This window comes from Gouania willdenowi, chromosome 10 (genome assembly GCF_900634775.1).
Source record: "Gouania willdenowi chromosome 10, fGouWil2.1, whole genome shotgun sequence".
Lineage (NCBI taxonomy): Eukaryota > Metazoa > Chordata > Actinopteri > Blenniiformes > Gobiesocidae > Gouania > Gouania willdenowi.
This window is the reverse complement of record NC_041053.1, coordinates 32,214,394-32,232,803: the sequence shown is the minus strand read 5'-3', so window position 1 is coordinate 32,232,803 and position 18,410 is coordinate 32,214,394. Positions and strand designations below refer to the sequence as shown.

At 38.6% G+C, this 18,410-nt stretch overlaps 1 pseudogene; it reads left to right on the top strand.

The window, feature by feature from the left end:
• Positions 1-17,995: 17,995 nt before the first annotated feature.
• LOC114471689 (uncharacterized) lies at positions 17,996-18,112 on the top strand (annotated as a pseudogene).
• The last annotated feature ends 298 nt before the right edge of the window (positions 18,113-18,410 follow it).

The window sequence follows — 18,410 nt, the reverse complement described above, 5'->3', positions numbered from 1 at the left end:
GCAGTAATATGCTTTTAACAGAGCATGTTATATTACTGTGATGTTGCTGTCGGACTAACGTTAGCTTGTTATCTCCTCTGAGGGAGGGACTTTGGAAAGTTTGGAGGCAGGGCAAGAGAGCAGCGGGGAGGGAGGGATCTGAGAGTTGCGGACTGCACCTTTAAGCCTGATTGAAGTATATTTACGTTGTAGGCTCATGTTTTGTGAGTGCTGATGAACACACATTTTGGAAAAGACAATGCAATGGCAGCACTAATTTCTATCTATAGAGTGGAAGAGCCATTTGTGACACCAGTTGGCACTTTGTTTACAATTCCTCTCTTTTACTGAAGCTGGATCTCTTGTTGGACTCGAGGGCAATGGCACAGATTTGTTTAGTTAATGAGTCCCCGCTGACACATTTAAGATGCAACAGGCAGTGTGGTGCTTTTATTCGCTGAAGCATCCAACAGTTTTGTGCCAGAAGCAGACGTCTGCCTGAAAGCTGGCAGAGACTCAGAGCTGCAAAGCAGATGCCCAGACATAACAAAAGGCTTCCAACTAAAAACAGAATAACAAAGGATGAAATGGTTTGAGGTACAAAATCACAGCTTGACAGCAACTCCAGTATTAAAAGTGTAGGAATCTCTCAATGTTTTTGTGTGTTTATTTTACCAGCATAGCATGTCAAAGTGACTTTGCTTTTAACAATGCAAAAAGACACAAAAAGAGACCCACACAAAACTTTAAGTGCTAGCTCAGTGCTTAAGAAGAAGAAGAATCAGGGCTTTCACCTTTATTTATTGGCAAATATGTTTTAACACATATACAAATTTGTTCTCTGCATTTAACCCATCTCTGGGGAGCAGTGGGCAGCCACGGTGTGGCACCGAGTGAGCGGTTGGGGGACTTGGTTAACATCCCACAGTATTGGCCCAGGTGAGACTCGAACTGGTGACCCTCCGATTACAAGCCTGCTGTCCTTACTATGCCATGTATATTACCTGACATTTTTGTCAGGTAATCTTCATCAGAAGTCCTGATAACCCGCAGCTCACATTTAGCACAATATTGCTAGTGTTGTTCCCATACCTTTTTCTTTTTGTGTGCCGATACTGATACCCAGTTGCGTAGTATCAGCCAATACCAAGGAGTGTCCTTTTTCACCGAAAATAAGGTCTTCGAAATCTCGGACATTTTCTCTTGTGTGTAGGGATGTTTGTTTGTTTTTCAGCACCATGAAAATACGGCCCCGCGATTGGTTCAGAGCGGCACCTCCGGGCCAATAGCGATAGCTTGCCTTGGCACTGAACACGTAACTATACGTGTTTCTGCGATCAGGAGTCAGGGCAGTGCTGAGTTTGAAGACGAGTTTGATGCTATAAATGGCGTTGGCGTGTTAATAGTTATTCACTGCTGCTCATTAGAATCAGCAGTGAATCACTGCTGCGTTGAGCAGCAGTTGGCAACCAAGATTCTGCGTATCGTGGTTGCCTTTGTTTCCATGCACACGGACCTCTTCTTCTCTTCTTTAATGGCCTCTACAAAGCAGCAGAGTGGGAACTGTCGCCCCATGTGGCCACAGTCTTTTTCGGGTCACGGTTTTAATTTATCATCTCTCAGTAAACCAGAGGTTTACATCAATTGTTTTTTTTTTACTTTTACTGATTTTTAGAGCAACCCAAAGCAGCACAGGTTGTTATTTTGACTGAAAAAGCTGCTAAATGATCCTGAATGCTTAAACTCCTATAAAACTCAATAGACTAAAATGGGCTAATCACGTCACCAATGATGTCATTTGAACATGGCGGCACACAGGGTAAAGTAGTCCCAGTTTTAAAAGTTAATGAAACAAATATGGTGCAAAATAATGCGTTTTGTTAGGCATAGATCTTCTAATAAGGACATTTCAAAGGTTTTAGGCCATATTTGTAAAAACAGTGAAGGATCCCTTTAAGAAACTTTGTTCAGAAATTGACTTTTAATGTGCGTCTGTTAGCAGGAATGCATCAAAAATACTTTAAAAATGTAACCAAAGGTAAACCTCACGCCATTAGAAGACTTCTATAAATCTTTAAGGGGGTCCTGATCAAAATATGGATTTTGGATCAGTTTCAAATACAACAGAATTCCTCTCTCTAAAAAAGAATATATTTGTTCATCTTTATGAAATTGGACTCAGTTATGGTTATGATTGGGATGGATTCCATCACAATCTATTGAAAAAATGTTGTCATGCATTTGGGACCTACTGTATAGTTATTTATGGGGACAGTAATTTCTTCCAAGCCTATAACGTGTAAATGATCATGGTGTATCTGGAAAAGAGAATATGTTGCTTGCGGAGGTTTCCTTATTATTTAAAAGCATATATTTGGCCAGATTTATTTAAAATGCTCAACTAATCACAATACACAAAATGATTTTTTTTTTGTTCATGTTAATAAATACCAACATCAAGAGATGAATCAATCCTGAGAAGTACATAGGTCATATAATGTGCCTCTGGGTAATTTGTGTTACAGATTTTATTGTCATCGGCACAGCTGTGCGTCAGTCTTGGCTCCATAACTTGGCAGCTCCAACCAAACAAGTCTGCAGTGGTCCCGCTTAGAAAATAACCTCTCAACTGTTATTTATTGCAGAGCTAGGAGCCAATTCACCTTGTTTAACAGCCTATGGCCACATGTTCCCTTTACATTTATTTTAATAGAAAATAAAAACTTTTCCAAGTCTTTTCTCATTTTCCCGTCGCTGCATAAGGATAAATTACACCACATCAGGGAGAGGGAAAAAAAAGTGCAGTCTGGCAGCAACTGTCTGAAAGTCTCACACACAGATTGGAGGATGAATAAAAATCAGGAACTTTGGAAGAAAAAAGAAAAGCAGGAGAGAAAAAAAAAAAAAAACACGTTAAATCCTTCCTGACAACAGTACTGGAATAACAAGGAAGGAAGAGGGAAGAACAAATCACGGCTGGAATAAAATGAAGCTCACCTGAAAGGTTTAGTGTCAGAAATGTGTGTGGAAGTCTGTTGCAGTGCTTTCGCTCAGGAAATTGTAGAAGAAGCTCGTAATCTTTCATAAAGCGCTAAAAAGCTAGTTGGTTTGGATACGTATTTTTTAGAAAGTGAACATTGTGTTCTGACAGTGTGAAGGAATAAGGTGGCGTTTTACCCATTCTGAACGCTTAATGCTTCAACCTCAACATTGCCATTGACGTGAGAAGTAATTAGCCCTCTATGACACGGACTGTTTCCAACAGAGGGATTCCCTCATTTCATTAAGGCCTCCAATTGACTGCATGTTTAATAACCTAATTGAAACAACGTTACCACAAGTGAACTTTTGCACCTCATCAAGCACGTTAGATGCAACTGGTGCCAATAGAAAGCAGAGAATTGTAAGGAAACAAGGAATCAATGATCAAAAGAAAGTAAGAGGAAAACAATTGCTAACTACATTTTGATTTATTTCATATCAGTGACAAAGTTCCCTCCACTTAAATCCCTTTATCCACTTCCTGCATAAAGAAGGAGAGCAATGAAATGCAACATCTTATGTCTGTTCCAAAACAGTGGGATGTCATATCATCCGTAGCTTTACTCACAACCATGCAATTCCTCATTATCCGTAGTAATATAGTTTTCTTCTAAATCAACCGTAAATAAAGCATTATTCCTGCCTGAGGGAAACCATTCCATCTAGGGCTACTAACCTTCAGAGCAAGCAGCCTCAAGGAGCACAGAGATTCTTTCCAGTATTTTAACCGATTCAGTGCGTATGGTCTTCAGTTCTAGCCCAGGGGCGTCTCCTTCCCCTGTCATGTTAACAAACAGAATCATGTATATATTGTAAATACACAACACCCAATAATTTAATTAAACAAATTATTAAAGCTGCCAGTGAAAAATGTCAGAATCAAAAAATTGAAGATCTCCGCTGCAAACAAACTGAAGAATGAAGGGGCTCCAAATGCCACATTGCAATCTGCAAAACTTTTCCCGAAAAAGTCAATAAGAGAATGACTGACACCTGTGTTTAAAGCTGCAGTATGTGAGACTCCTTGTTTCATCTTTCACTGGTATCCTAGTGAACACGCCCAACTGTGGAGCTCCTTGGGACTTTTTTCTCAATAGAGACTAGTGACAAACTTTTTATAGTAACGCCCCAAAACAGTTCATGGAGCACTCTGTTTGTAAAAAGATCTCTGATTGGCTGAAAGGTCACGTCACGCTGCTGGATCTCTAAACCTCATTTATAAAACCCAGAGAAAATGTAAAAGTGCACTGTCCTTTCAGAACACTTTGGATTACAATATGCTCAAAGGTGATTATAAATTTTTGACCAAATGAAGCAACAACAAAAAAAAAATACATACTGCAGCTTTAATAGATTGGAATACAAGGTTTGAATTGGTTAAGAAGACAAAGGGATGACAATCTATCATTTCAACAAAAAATGCAGAAATCACGTATTTAAGTCCCACTAGTCCCCTTCTTGTTGTGGAGTTTGCATGTTCTCCCTGTGCTTTCATAGATTAACTCTTTCCCCACTTCTTTCCTCACATATGCAAAACATGTATGTTGGGGTTTTTTTAAGCATTTCAAAAGTGGCTATAAGAACAAGTTCAATTCAGCGGCAAGTTGTTCCCTCCCTACAATTAGAGATACTCCAATGCGTGTGACGTTATGACTAAACAAAGCTGAGAGCACTGATGAGGAAGTCATCATTGCTTCCTCGTCCATTGGTTGCTCATCTGCAGCTCAGTTGACTGATGGCTTTCTAAACTCTGCATCAGCCAAAGCTATTAAGTGGCCTGTTGGAATGAAATGACTTCACTGTTGTTCGAGGCGCTGCAATTGGCCCAGCGACGCCTGCTCGCTATTGTCTCAGACCTCTGTGACTAAGTTAATTTCTTGTCAGACAAGCACAAACACAGATGCGCTGACACAACGAATAGCAAGCGAGAGATACAGCCGCTCCCTTTCCTCAAGTCTTTAATTCCTCCATATTATTGGAACTTACTACAAAAAGGAAAAGTGGACTAAACACACAGACGTACTTTTTAAACTCTTTCATGCAGTTTACATTGTTGCATGCAGAGGTGTAAAGAGTACAAATATATCCTACTTAAGTAGAAGTACTGTTACTTGATTGAAAATGTACTCAAGCACAAGTCATACATAAAATACTCAAGTACAAGTAGAAAGTAGCTCAATTAAATAGTACGCAAAGTAAAAGTTACTATAACTTCTACCCCCACATTTAATTTTGGTAATAAATCTTGTCACAGTTCCCTTGCGTACAATAAGCGTCTCATGTATAAACTGAAAAAGTTTGAGACGAAATCTTGCACAATTGGAACTTTTTTTTTTGAAAATGTGTATGAAATAATTATTAAAAATAAATAAATAAATAACACCAATTAATTTAATTCAACATTAAAAAAAATGAGAAAATAACCTCCATTCAAAGCTGTTTTGGCCACGTAAAATAAGTGTAATCTGGTTGGTCGGCTGTGATGTGATGCATTTGATTGTTGTCTGGTCATCGAATTTTTTGTAGTTTCACACTGTCCGTTGATCATTTTAAAACAAAATTAATAATTTACTCAATAATGGTTGGGTGAAGAAATGTAACAAATTACAAGACTTTTTTTTAAAAACACACTTAAGTACAGTAAAATTGCCGATTTAGAAATATACTCAAAAGCACCCATAAAAGCAACTCAATTACAGTAACGTGAATACTTGTAATGTGTTAATAAACCTGCAGCTTGCCTCTAACAAACACAGAATATCTTGTTGAGATTTACTCTCCTTGTATTCTCGCTCATCATTGAGGTGGTGGCAGTAAATTAGAGACGATGACTCAGTAACAAGAGGCACCAACTCCACATCAAAGTGACATCACACTTCTCTGATCACTTCTTCTACACTTGCTTTACCTGCTTCTACATTATTCATGGTCATATTCAAGTCTCTCTGGAAATAAAGCCTGCATATACATTCATAGTGACAGGCTGGAGGATCCCAGAGGAACCCAGGCCCTGTGTGATTTAAGTTCCTGACATGGTTGGTCAAACAGCTCCTCAGTACACAGAACCAACAGAATGCTGTCATTTCCCATAAGTCCTTATGCAGACTCCAGGGTCTCGCTGCACTCGCAGAAACAGTGACGTGACAAAATGGCAACAAAGACATGAGACGCAGCTTTTGTATTTCATTAAAATATAACATATTTGCATGTCGACATGATTAACATCATTGTTGTATCTTCACAGACAGTCGGTGCATCTATAAAGATTGCAGTAAATGCCAAAATGTAATGAGTAAAGGCAACTCTGTTTTATTTGAGACACAAGCTGTTTTATTCTAAACTCTTCTTTCAGAGACGCTTGAAAGTTCCTCATGTCACATTATAATAAATGTAAAACACATATGATTCATTAATCTAATTACGAAATAGAGCTTTAAGAGTAATACATAATGGAATTCTGGGCACCTACCAACGAAGTCTAGAACAATAAAACTTATGAATAGTAAGATTAAAAGTGTTAGAGATTTTATTCCGAGTAAGAAATAAAAGGCTTCCTGGGTATTATATCACTTTTTAAACAAAGAGAAGGAAAGTATAATTTAAAAAGTGTTCCTGTCTATTCTCTTGAGTGTAGTTGTTCTGGTCCCAGTGTTCCATTTACATGAAAAGTGACTGTATTTTATGATCCCTATGTTCTTTGTCCTGTATGTAATCCTTTAGTATATTGTTTTATGTCTCGCCATGTCTCATTGTTAAGTGTGACATTTTATTACATCACCTGTATAGGGACAACAGATGGAAATTAGCCGTTGCTATAATCTGGCATATTTACATTTTTTTGAATGTTCATTAATATGTACTGTCCCTACTTAAATAAAGAAATAAAAGTGTAGTATAAAAGTAAATTTGGAAAAAATGTTAAAAAAAAAATATATATACTGTATATATATATATAGACACACACATTTCTGTTCACAGTGTTGAAGTTTGGAATGTTCTTGAGGATCACGGTCTATGTTCAAAAACTCTAAAAAACTAAATATTTTGCTCCTATTGAAACATAAGTTGATGATCTGATGAACACTGCTGTTATTGATTTGGTTCTATTGTGTTTTTTATATAATTGCTGTTTGGGGATAGGCTCCGACAAGCAGCTACTGCTTCAGTACATTCTATTTTTGGTTGTTAAAATTAATGTTTATTCTTTTTGTGGTATTGTATATGTTTTTAGACAGCCAAGAACAAATACATATTTATCTATATATCTAAGATGTTTGTGTCCCCCAATCAAATATTTTTATGAAAGGGGTTATGTGTTCAGAGCAGGCCTTTCCCCAGATATTCAGCTTTTTTTTTTTTTTTTTATGATCAATCTTCAAAAATGAAAACCAAAGAAATTAAAATACAAAAATAATTATTTTGATAAAATTTTGTTCTGTGATTTTTATCTTTATCCTACCTGAGCATTATTTAATCATAAAAGGCAGCTCAGGTTCTCGTCAAATCTCCATGGTCTTTGGGGAAATTAGAGCAGACTTAGCTGCAGGTGAGAGCAGAAGAAGCTGTTGGTCACGTACCATCAGATCCATTGAGGATAAACTGGCTGCAGTCCCTTTCTGTCTGCGGGCCTTATCTGGGCCTGAAGGAAGGGGCTCTGTGCTGTCTCTCTATTGGGAGGGTGAATAAGGAAAAGGCCTGTCTACCCAGATAAACCCATGTTTCCTACAGGGTGCTGTAAAGAAATATCCCCCCCATCACCATTAGACAGCAGCAGGTCTGCTGGGGACAAGTTGGTCTCCATCACTGGTGACGATAAAGTACAAGGATGGAGGAGAAATGGAAAAAACACGTAAACATTTAGAAAAGGTAATGGGAAACTGATGGAGACACAATAAGAAATGTACTTTTGGGTCCAGCCTATAAATCTCATTAGTGATCATCAGAAAACCAGTCAATTCCAGTCTGTCCAAAAACTTCCCAAATAGTGAACTTTTCTGCACACTTTTCACAGTCAACTGGTAGCTGCAAGACAACAACTGTTGGGTATTGCTGTGTTCATCCATTGCATTTTCAGATGTTTGCATCAGTATTCTAAGTAATTAGTGAGTCTAACTCACTATTGTTCCGTGTACTTTATCATTATTAAAACACATTTTTGTCCAATAACTTAAATTTAGTCAGATTTTACCAACCAGGGTAAGACTGTAGATGAATTGGCAGAGGTAAACTCAACAATTACTCATTTGAACCTGATAGAACAGTGACATCATAGGACAATTCCTTCGAATGGGAAAAATTTGAAATGCCTGCTAATAGTCATTATTATATTGATATATCTTTCTACACATGCTGTCGAAGGTCAACACAACATTTTGTGTAATATTTTTGCGACAGCTATGCTTGTTTTGTTATTACAACTAACTAAATTAATTTAATTTAATTAATAATTGACGCCATCACCAGCCCAACCATAGGAAGGGTAAGAAATACTTTATTAAAAGGAGAACATAAAAAGAGAGGGCAGTGTTACACCTTGGTGAGGGGGAAGGGAACAGGGAAGAGGGAGTCAGGGTAGGACAATAGAAGGGATGGGGAAGAGTCGACTGTTTCTGTGTTTTCTTTTTATGTATTTCTGGTAGGCCATGACACTCTGTTGCTTTAGTTTGAACACTCACACTGAACCGTTTTCATGACCTCAAGTTCACGTAGAAGAGTTTGTCTGCCCTGTGACGTATGTCTAGATCATGTTCTACCAGCCTGACCTGAGTATGGTGCAAGGAGGGCCCACCCATGAAGGTACACAGATAGATAGACGCAGACAGACAATCATAAGCACGGTTTCCATTACAGATTTTCCACAAAATAAAAGTGATATTTCTAAATGTAGACAAAGTATAATGGGTTGTATGCACCATGACGTATTTCCGGTTGAAAATAAGACCGATTAAGTATTTCCTGTTACCGCTTTCGAACAGTTAAAACAGTGAAGAAGTGAGCCGTCACACTTTTGAAACGTGTTTTTCACAGTTTCGTTTTATTGTGTCTATGACAAAGTTTACCTTCCAAACAAAAGAAGATAGCACATCAAGACACCACTGTTGCGTCCCTAAGTGTACAGCTTCAGCTAGACGTAGTTCTGCTTTGAGGTTTTTTTTATATTCGCACAAGAGGATGAGCTGCACAAAAAGTGGGTCATCAACAATCCGGAGAGATAATTTTCCGATTACAAATCACACAAGGGTCTGTAGTCATCATTTTTTGCCAGCTGACATGAAGGAGCGAGGTCGTCCGAGGAGCTGTCCCCGTTCTTTTTTAATAGAATGATTACTCCCTTCCGGCCACTCGTCCTGGTGTTTGAGAGCGACCAGACTTTCCCTCTGAGGACCTCGAAGAGGAAATGGATGAACTATGTCCTGACCACGACTACTTCTCCTCTGCTGAGCAGGGTGCGTTGGACTTAGCCCTCTGTGTTATAGAGGAGGTCCGGGCGGAGAACACTGTGCTCTGGAGACAGATGAATGAAAACGATTTGCTGCTTCAGATGAGGACATTAGGTTTTATACAAGGTACGAAATGCTATCAAAACATAGCTGCAGCTATTAAAGTAGCATTAGCGCCAGGCTAAACATAAAACAAGAGGAGCAACTCTGAATAAATGGGAAAAACTGTCAGTGAAAGGCCAGTAGCTTATGCAAATGTACAAGATGTCCGCTGGTATTTACTGCTATTGTTGAGTTGCTTGAGATCGATATGAAAACTATAATCATTTGTCATAATACAGTAGGGTTAGGAACCAGAAGTTCTTTCTTGGTCTTTACTCAAACGCGGAAGTGAAGCGTGCATATAGCCCGTTTAGAACGTGTTTCCATTGAACGTTGTTTTGGGCGAGAGCCTCATCCCGCGAGACTTCGCTGCAGCAAGAACGACGCTCAGAACCTCCTTAGAAAACTCTGCATTCCTTTGTTGTTTCACGTCTAATGTGGCAGTAATAAATATGATGCTAAGCAATGTCCCGGTCTTCTCTTCTCTTTACATGTACCGCGGCATGTTTTCTTAGACAGAAGTGGTCATGTGACCATGTACGTCACATTCTGTGACTTGCCTTTGAGGAAAAAGTGTTCCCATAGCGCTTTTGCGACATTTAAATACCGAAACACCTCCTTCATTAAAAACTTCGAGCAATATTTGAGTGTTTTTTTTTTTTCTTTTAATTCAGGTGTTTCCATTACTAATTTTGATTGCGTTATTTAGATTTTGCGTATTTCCAAAGGTAATTGAAACACAGCTACAAAGAGACACAAACTAATGAGAATAAACCACATTGAAATGATGCCAATCTTGTCAAGAAGGTAGAGAAAAACCTTACAATATTATACATATCAGCTCCAGGTTCACCTGTAACAATACTGACTCTGAGGTGTTTATTTGCAGCTTCTTCATCCTCACTTGCATTTTTTTTAAGAAATGCAGTTTGTCTATTTCAACTTTTTTTCAAATATTTTCCATTTACAAGATCACCATTTTACTGAACAAGCCCTGCTTCCTTAACCGTTACGCCACCACTTCACGACAAGGTGCATTTTCACACAACCTTTGCTGCAGCTTTGCCTTTATTCCATTGAGAACACTTGTTCAATAACTCCTCTACGTTAAGAGGTGCAAACATTTAACCAGGGCCAGCAAATACATTGAATGTACCATTCACTCAATTGCTGTTCTTCAAATTGCCTTTAGAAAGCCCTTCACAGGGACATTAGCAATCTTTTTTTTTGTTAAACAAAGAAAAACCGTCACATTATGAAACTTTGGAAATATGTATTCCTAATACAGGAAAAGTGTTTTTAAGAGCCACCTATTGACATTTCACACCATTAGTTTTCTTGAGTGAGCAAAATCTCAAGGAAACGTGCTGTACATCTGGTTGGTTTTACTTTTTAGGCAATTAAGTGAACATTTGCTGAACAAAAATGGATCCATTAAAGAACAAAGTGTTTTCTCTTCAAATTACAACGGCAGTTAAGAAAACACTGTGAAAGAGCTATGGTAGTTACTTAGCTTACATATAAATGTGTATATCAACATGATACGATTTAAACAAGTTCATTTGTTTCAGCGTCAAACAGCAACAAATAATTAATCTTAAAATTAATCAACAAATAATATTAGCTATTTGTGGGTAAAAATGTCCCAACATAGTTCAATTATTGGTTCAATGGTATATGTTTAGGAATATAATGTGATGTTATGTGATACTGTACAATGGATAAGTATTTCCTAAACCTTTCTGTATTTTTTTATACTTTGCTTTGATTAATTACCAATGTTGCATGTTTTTAATATATTATCATCATCCTACTATAGAGTATAAGCTAGGTTAGAAAGAACACAGTCTAATGTACTGAGCAAATCTGCATATTCATCAGTGGGCGTGTGTAACGCTTCCTTAGGCTAGTTAAGGGACTGACTGTGATAGGCTAAACAATAAGTATTATCGCCAAACAGAAAGATTCATCTCAGCTAGAGTCTGTGTGTAAATAAACCAGGCAACATCAGAAGTGTTTGCAAACAAGTATATATTAGAAGTTCTAAAGTTATACACAAATATATATAGATGTAGATATTCAATAATAAATATATATATTAGACATTTGCACAATGAGAACAAAAGAGAAGGAAAAAAAACAAAACAACTCAGTTCATGTGATGAGTTGTGGCTCTTCAGTTTATAAGAGTCCAAAGTTTAGTTCATGATTTCGTTTCCGTTGGGGTTTTTTTCTTAAAGTAGGAGTCCCAAGATCCAGCAGAAAAAACAAAAAAAGTTGATTCCTACCACAGCGTGGTTGAAAAGGGGTAGCTCACCATCTGCTGAGTCGGGTCATGTAGGGGTTTTTTATAGACAACAAAAACCTGACCTTGATGTAACTTCGATCAGAAGTATTGTGAAGAGTTCCGGATTGTGACCGGGTTTCCAAATAGCGCTTAGCACCTCTGCGTTGAATCCGACTCAAAGATTGCTTATTCAGCATCCATCCGTCGTTTCATTTTGGTACTTTTGTGCCAGTTTACCAGAGGAGTTTAGCGTGCTTGCTCCCGGGTAGCCGATCGCTCGGATGTTACAACAGCTATGACCTCATTTTGTAGGCGGGTAGCCGATCGCTCGGAAGTTACAACAGCTATGACCTCATTTTGTAGGCGGCAACCCCGTAGTGCAGCGGAACGTTTTCAGAATAAAAGTAGGTCAAGTAACATGGGTTACACGTGTCTATAGACAGGACACTGACTTCCTCCTCCCCGCACGGTGACGTAAGGCCAGAGGACGGCCCGCCCTCCTCCCACCCACTTCGTAGCCGAGCTCGCTAAACACGAGACAGAGCGTGGGGGCGGGGCGGTACATACACAGCACTGCACAAAGGACCCTGAAATGTTCACCTTTATGGGCACATCTGTTTACATGTCAATCACGACAGAGAGCTTCTTGGAGGCGCGGCTTCTCCAGCTCAGTGGCGCGTCAAATTCGTCGTCAAAGTGGGAACGCGTCATCAAATTGGAGCGAGGTGTTTGTGCTCGCCCTGCAGTAAGAAAGGAGCAAATCACCCTCTAACTAACGATTGAGGGAATCAATGAAAAAACCACTTTGGGCATGTTTATGAAGCCTAAATAGCACTTTATGATGTTTAAAGCACAGAAAAGTTGATTTAGTATAACACGGGCCCTTTAAGACTACCAAACAAACTATGACTATTATAAGTGAGCCTGAATTCACCAAAGGTTTTGATATCCTCAATGTTTCATCTAAAAAGAGAGCATTTCAATAGGGAGGCAATTCCAGTACCACCAAAAAGGGAGGTTTTCCTTTAGGTGAAAAACCTCAAAAAGAAAATACACAATACAAGGACAGTTAGACCATATTCAGTCCTTGAAATCAAATTTTTCTGATCAACCTTTTAACCTTTTTTAAGTATTACACTTCGTTCTACAGTTTTAAACCAGGACTATATTTTTCTAAACAAGGCTTTCTTCTTCCAATCTTAATCAATTACATTAAATTATTGGCCTTTTACTTGCATTTTAACAACTACATTTTAACAGTGTCTTAAAAAAGAAACAATCTAAATATTTATAATCATCATTCTTTAACCACACGCTTTTAACAAAATCAGATTGTTAAAAGTAAGTTAACTTAATATACTTTAACCCAGGTATTTTTAAACCGTTTTAAACCACAGCATTTGTAAGAAGTATAGATCATTTCTAAACAACTATTCAAACAACTACTTTTAACCATTTTACCTTAACTTACTGTATTTGTATTTCACATTATCCAAATCTAGTTTTAAGTACACAGTTAAAATGGCACCTGAAACAAGCTTAATAGATCTTTAAATTAAACAAGTACCTCAAACTTTCCTTGAATTGCCTATTAAACATGAAACTATTTGCCAAACTTTACAAATATATGAACAAGAAATGCCTTCAACTTAAATGTTCGTGCTAAACAATTTGTTTAAGTCCAAGTTTCCTGAGTTTTACTTTTGCACAAATTGTCTAAGTAACAGAAGTTTATATGAAACCCGTGGCTATATCGATGCACTTACCAGCTGTAAAAGTACTCTTTTTTTTTTTTAGCAAGTGCCACCATTGCTCCCAGTTCACCCACAGTTACAGATTAGTGTCATTAACAGAATCAGGTGTGCACACTCAGAAGTGGGAGGGGCTTCCACCTGGCCCCTCCCCTGCTAAGCAGGAGGGAGGGAGGCACTGTCACTATCCAATCCTTTCACGGACCGGATCCTTTCAGATCCTTCAATTCAATTCAACTTAATTTGTATTGAGCAAATTACAGCAAATTGAATTGAATTAAATTGAAACGTTGTGGAAGAGTTGACTGGTTTAAAGTCAGAGTGCGATGTGATGCTATAGTTGTGCATATTGTGTTTATTGTGTTGTGTAATCCGTTAAGTGTGGAGCTTAAGTATAATGGTGGTGGCCATGAACAGAGGAAAGGAATGAGTGTTTATACCTAAAACAGGTATTTGGAATCAACATATCTAAGGTTAATCCCACAGCCCGAGGCCAGTGCATCCATGACCAATGCTTGTGCAAGAACCGCTTCTGCAAACCCAAGCGCCGCCACGGGCCCAAAAATCCAGCCAGGCCAGCAGAAAGAGCGGGGGCCAAGGAGCCCCAGGCACACACCCCCACACCCCCACGACCAAGCAGCCCCCAGACGCCCCCAAGATCCCAAGCCGAGAGGCAACCACTGCCCCCTACATAAAAACCAGAGAAAGCCCCAAGGAGCCCAGAACCCAGCGCACCCCAACCCCAACCCCAAGATTTAGGTAGTGACGGGCAGTTTGGCAGAAATATTAGCATGTCTACATTTTCTGGCAGTAATTGAGACTTTTGGACATGAACTGTGTTTCCTAAAGTTGGAAAGACACTCTCAAAAGTGACAGATGTAGCAGAGACAGAAAATCTTGCATGGTGCCCTGTCTGGGGTCTACGGCCACACTTGTTGTTGGCACCAGCAGACCTCAATCACACCCTGAAGAGGAAATAAGCAGGTCAGAAGATGAACTCTGTGCTCCACATAAAAACAGATTTATTCATGATTTTTCCAAATTGTTAATAACCAAAGATATGGTTGTTAATGTTTATTTATTGTTTATTAGGGTGACCATATTTTGATTTTCAAAAAAGAGGACACTTTTGTTAACCTCATCATACTTACAGTACTCAACGTTTTTCTGTATCTACCTTGTAAAGGTAAAATACAATATAATAAATAAATAGGTGGTTATTGTCAATAAGGTTAAAAACGAGAATTTCTCTCTTTATAACAAAGACTTAAAAAAAAGTCTGAAATCAGTGAAAACTCAAGTCAATCAAAATGAAAAATCTCATTCATAGCTTCTTAAAATCTCTCAATCATTGAAACAATATAAGAAATATTTCCTCCTAGAAATTAAAACTATAACTAAAAATACTCAAGGCTTACAGAACATTATATAATCATTAAATATAAACTTCAATAAATAACTGTGATCTTAACTTCCTGTAGGATAAGTTTCTCTGAGCCTCCATGGACGTTTTGTCATCCAGGAGGGTTTTCCTGCTTACATTTTTTCATTAAATCTACCAGTATTTGGTCTCTTTCAGTTGTTTTCTTCGCTCTGCTATGTGTGTGACTATTTTGTCAAAAATGTACCATAATAAACTATAGTCGCTGTAAAGAGTAACTCCTTAGCTTTCAGAAACTGGTGGAATTTCTCCGATAGAGCGAATATTAGCAGAGTTACGGTCTTTTAAACACACTTGTTCCCCAAGATGCATTCAGGGTCCCTGGGAAACCCAGACATTTTCATCTATTTATAAAATCCGGTCGGACAGTAAGGACAAGACATGATAGAGGACATGTCCGGGTAAATCTGAACGTATGGTCACCCTGTGGAGATGTTAAGAAACACACATTCCTAATGAAAGGTACTTGTTATTCATCATCAGTGGTAAGAACATTTAAATGCATGTACTAACTTTTCAATTCGCAAATGTTTTTCATCTTTGATCAAAGAAAATGCACGCACAGGTTTAATTAAATTTCACAAGGTATTGACCTTTCCTTGCCTAACAAGCTCAGTGCTGTAAGTAATCAAGTAAAGGTCAAGATTAACAACTAATTTTGACGTCAATGAAGCACCTAGAGCCATTTTATAAAATCCCTGCTTCCAGAAATCATGACATCTCCTTTTAAAATCTGTTTGTATTTAAAAAAAAAAAAAAAAAAATACTCACTCTGAAGCTAATGAAATCATCTCCTTTTAAAATGCAATTAAAAAAAAAACTTTTGTGGTTGCAAATGCAAATTAGACACACTGAGTCATCACTTCTTCAAAAGAGCTGCATCATACGAGTTTGCTGGAAAACTGGGCCATCTGTGGGCAGTGTGAGGTCACTGTGAATGTGGAGTAAACATCATCTTCAGGGACGTCGAGTGATGCCAGAAAGCAAGGAGAACAGTGCACTGGCAGATTAAAGCACCTGCCTCTGCCAGGCTGTCAGCCTATTTATACCCACAGTACTCATTTACACTGGGACCCGTTGGATACGATGGCAGGGCGATCCATGGGAAAAGAAACCTTATGTGAAATTACTGTTGGGAATAAGAAATTAATCTAATGTAGATCGTGATGACCTTCTGCCATCTTTTGTCCATGTGGCTTTTCCAGATGAGAAAATCAGTGCCATGGCTTTTACATTTACGCTCACTGCCTCCAGAGGTTAATTGTTCAGGATGTTGAAATACATTCTGCTACCTGGAACTCCATGAAAACTGACAAAACAGTGGACTGTGCATAATAGAGAGACCAAACATTTGTTATGGCTTTAAATGTGTGGATTTTATTCTGATTGTTGCAACTGTCTCTGGTCATTTCTGTTTCTTCTGGTTTGTTGCTATTTGTAAATACTTCATTCTTAAAAGACCCTTCTGTTGTGGCAGCTTTGAATGGATTGAGACGGAGTCAAGTTATAGAGTTTACTGGTCAGATGCGGACACAGGGTTTATTTGTTTATTTATTTATTCAGAGGTTTCCATGTGTGTGAGTGCGTCCCGATGAATCTGTAGTTGTTCTGTGGTCTCAGGGTTTTGAATGCTGCTGATAGCGCTAAGCATAACAATGACAGAGTCTCTGAGAAGAGGCCTTGGCAAATGTTATCAGTGTACGATGGTATCTGGACCAGAAGAAATTCTGTAATCACATATCAATTCAATTTTCCTCAAATTATGAAAGTAAAAATCCTGTTTGGACTGATATCTGTCACTTGGTTTCTTATTTATTTTGTATTTTATGTATATGTAGAAGTTCAAACTAGGGCACAATAATGTCAAAATTACTCATTTTCCAGCATACAATCTCACTTGAGATCAAACTGCTCCTTATCGAACCCCTGAACTAAAATGAGTTTGACACCCCTGTCCTGATCTGGTCATAAATATTCCAGATGCTTTACATCAGATGAGTTATCGCTCTTTGATGGTTTCAATGGATGATTTAATTCCAACAGTACCCTGTTGAAGTCCCTCGTGCATGGCTTGCTCCATGTCTTAATGTCTTTTATTGCAAAAATCCCTTGACCTGGTTTCTGCACTTTAGTGCAAAAAAAAAAACTGAACAGCACTGCAAGTAGTTTGACAAAATGTTTGATTGATGATTTATTTATTTCAACCCAAATAAAAGCAAGCAAGTGGAAAGAAAGTGCTAGAGACATTGCAATTACTGAGTGAGTCGGGAGCCTAGAGCAGCAGGGGACAATGTCCAGCCTGTGTTATGTGAGAGATTCACTGGGTGTGTGACAGTAGTCTATTTGGTTTCTGACACCTCTCTACACACCCGTGGCACTTTTAGATAGTGACAGGGTGTCCAGCTTTGGCTGTCTATCAACAACATTCCCCTGGTCTAAATGGGAAAACAGAGCTTAACCTTGCAATCAATAAAAACCAATGCCTGGGTGATAATAAATCAATAGGCCTCTGTCAGTGGCAAGAGGACTTTCCATTTCACAGACCTTAAGAACAAGCCACAATAATTCTACAGTGCCCGTTGGAAGTGAAACCTCCTAACAAGGCTATGGGAGGTCAGATAAACACCATTCCATTAAAAGAGCAGCATATGTTCAGTGGAAGCAATCTAAATAACTGCAATATGTGGCCAGCGCAGCAGCAGTACGGCTCTGGGAGTATTTTGGCAGCCATGTTTGGTGCTCAGAAACACAGCACTGCAGTGTTAAGCAGGAAGAGCAGGTGGGAGGGTTGTAATGTATTTGGCCTTCCACACATGCAGGCTATACACCAATGTGTGTGAGTAAGGCAGCTTGTGTGTCAATGCATGGATATGAATTAGGCTTAAAGTGGCTCCAAGGTGGACAAGTATGTGTGTCTGCTATTGGTAAATGTGCATAATGCCTGAGACGTGAACACGTGGCCATACCAACCTGTCATTGCCCGATCTCGTTAGATCTCGGGAGCTAAGCAGGTCTGGGCCTGGTTAGTAGTTGGATGGGAGACCACTGAGAGTTCCAGGTACCACAGTGGGGGACAGTCGCCTCAGTGGTATCTGTCATTGTGTCCTTGGGCAAGACACTTCACCCACATTGCCTAGTATGAATGTAGTGTGTTGATGGTGGGCTGATGGTGCACTGTGATGGTGCACTGTGGCAGATGTGGCTACAATAGTAGCTTACCACCACTTAGTGTGGAGTGCCAGAATAATGCCTTAATTCTATAAAGCGTTATGATTGTCTATGATAAAACGCTATATAAAATCCATTGTATTATTATTATTATTATTATTATTATTATTATTATTATTATTATTATTATTATTATTATT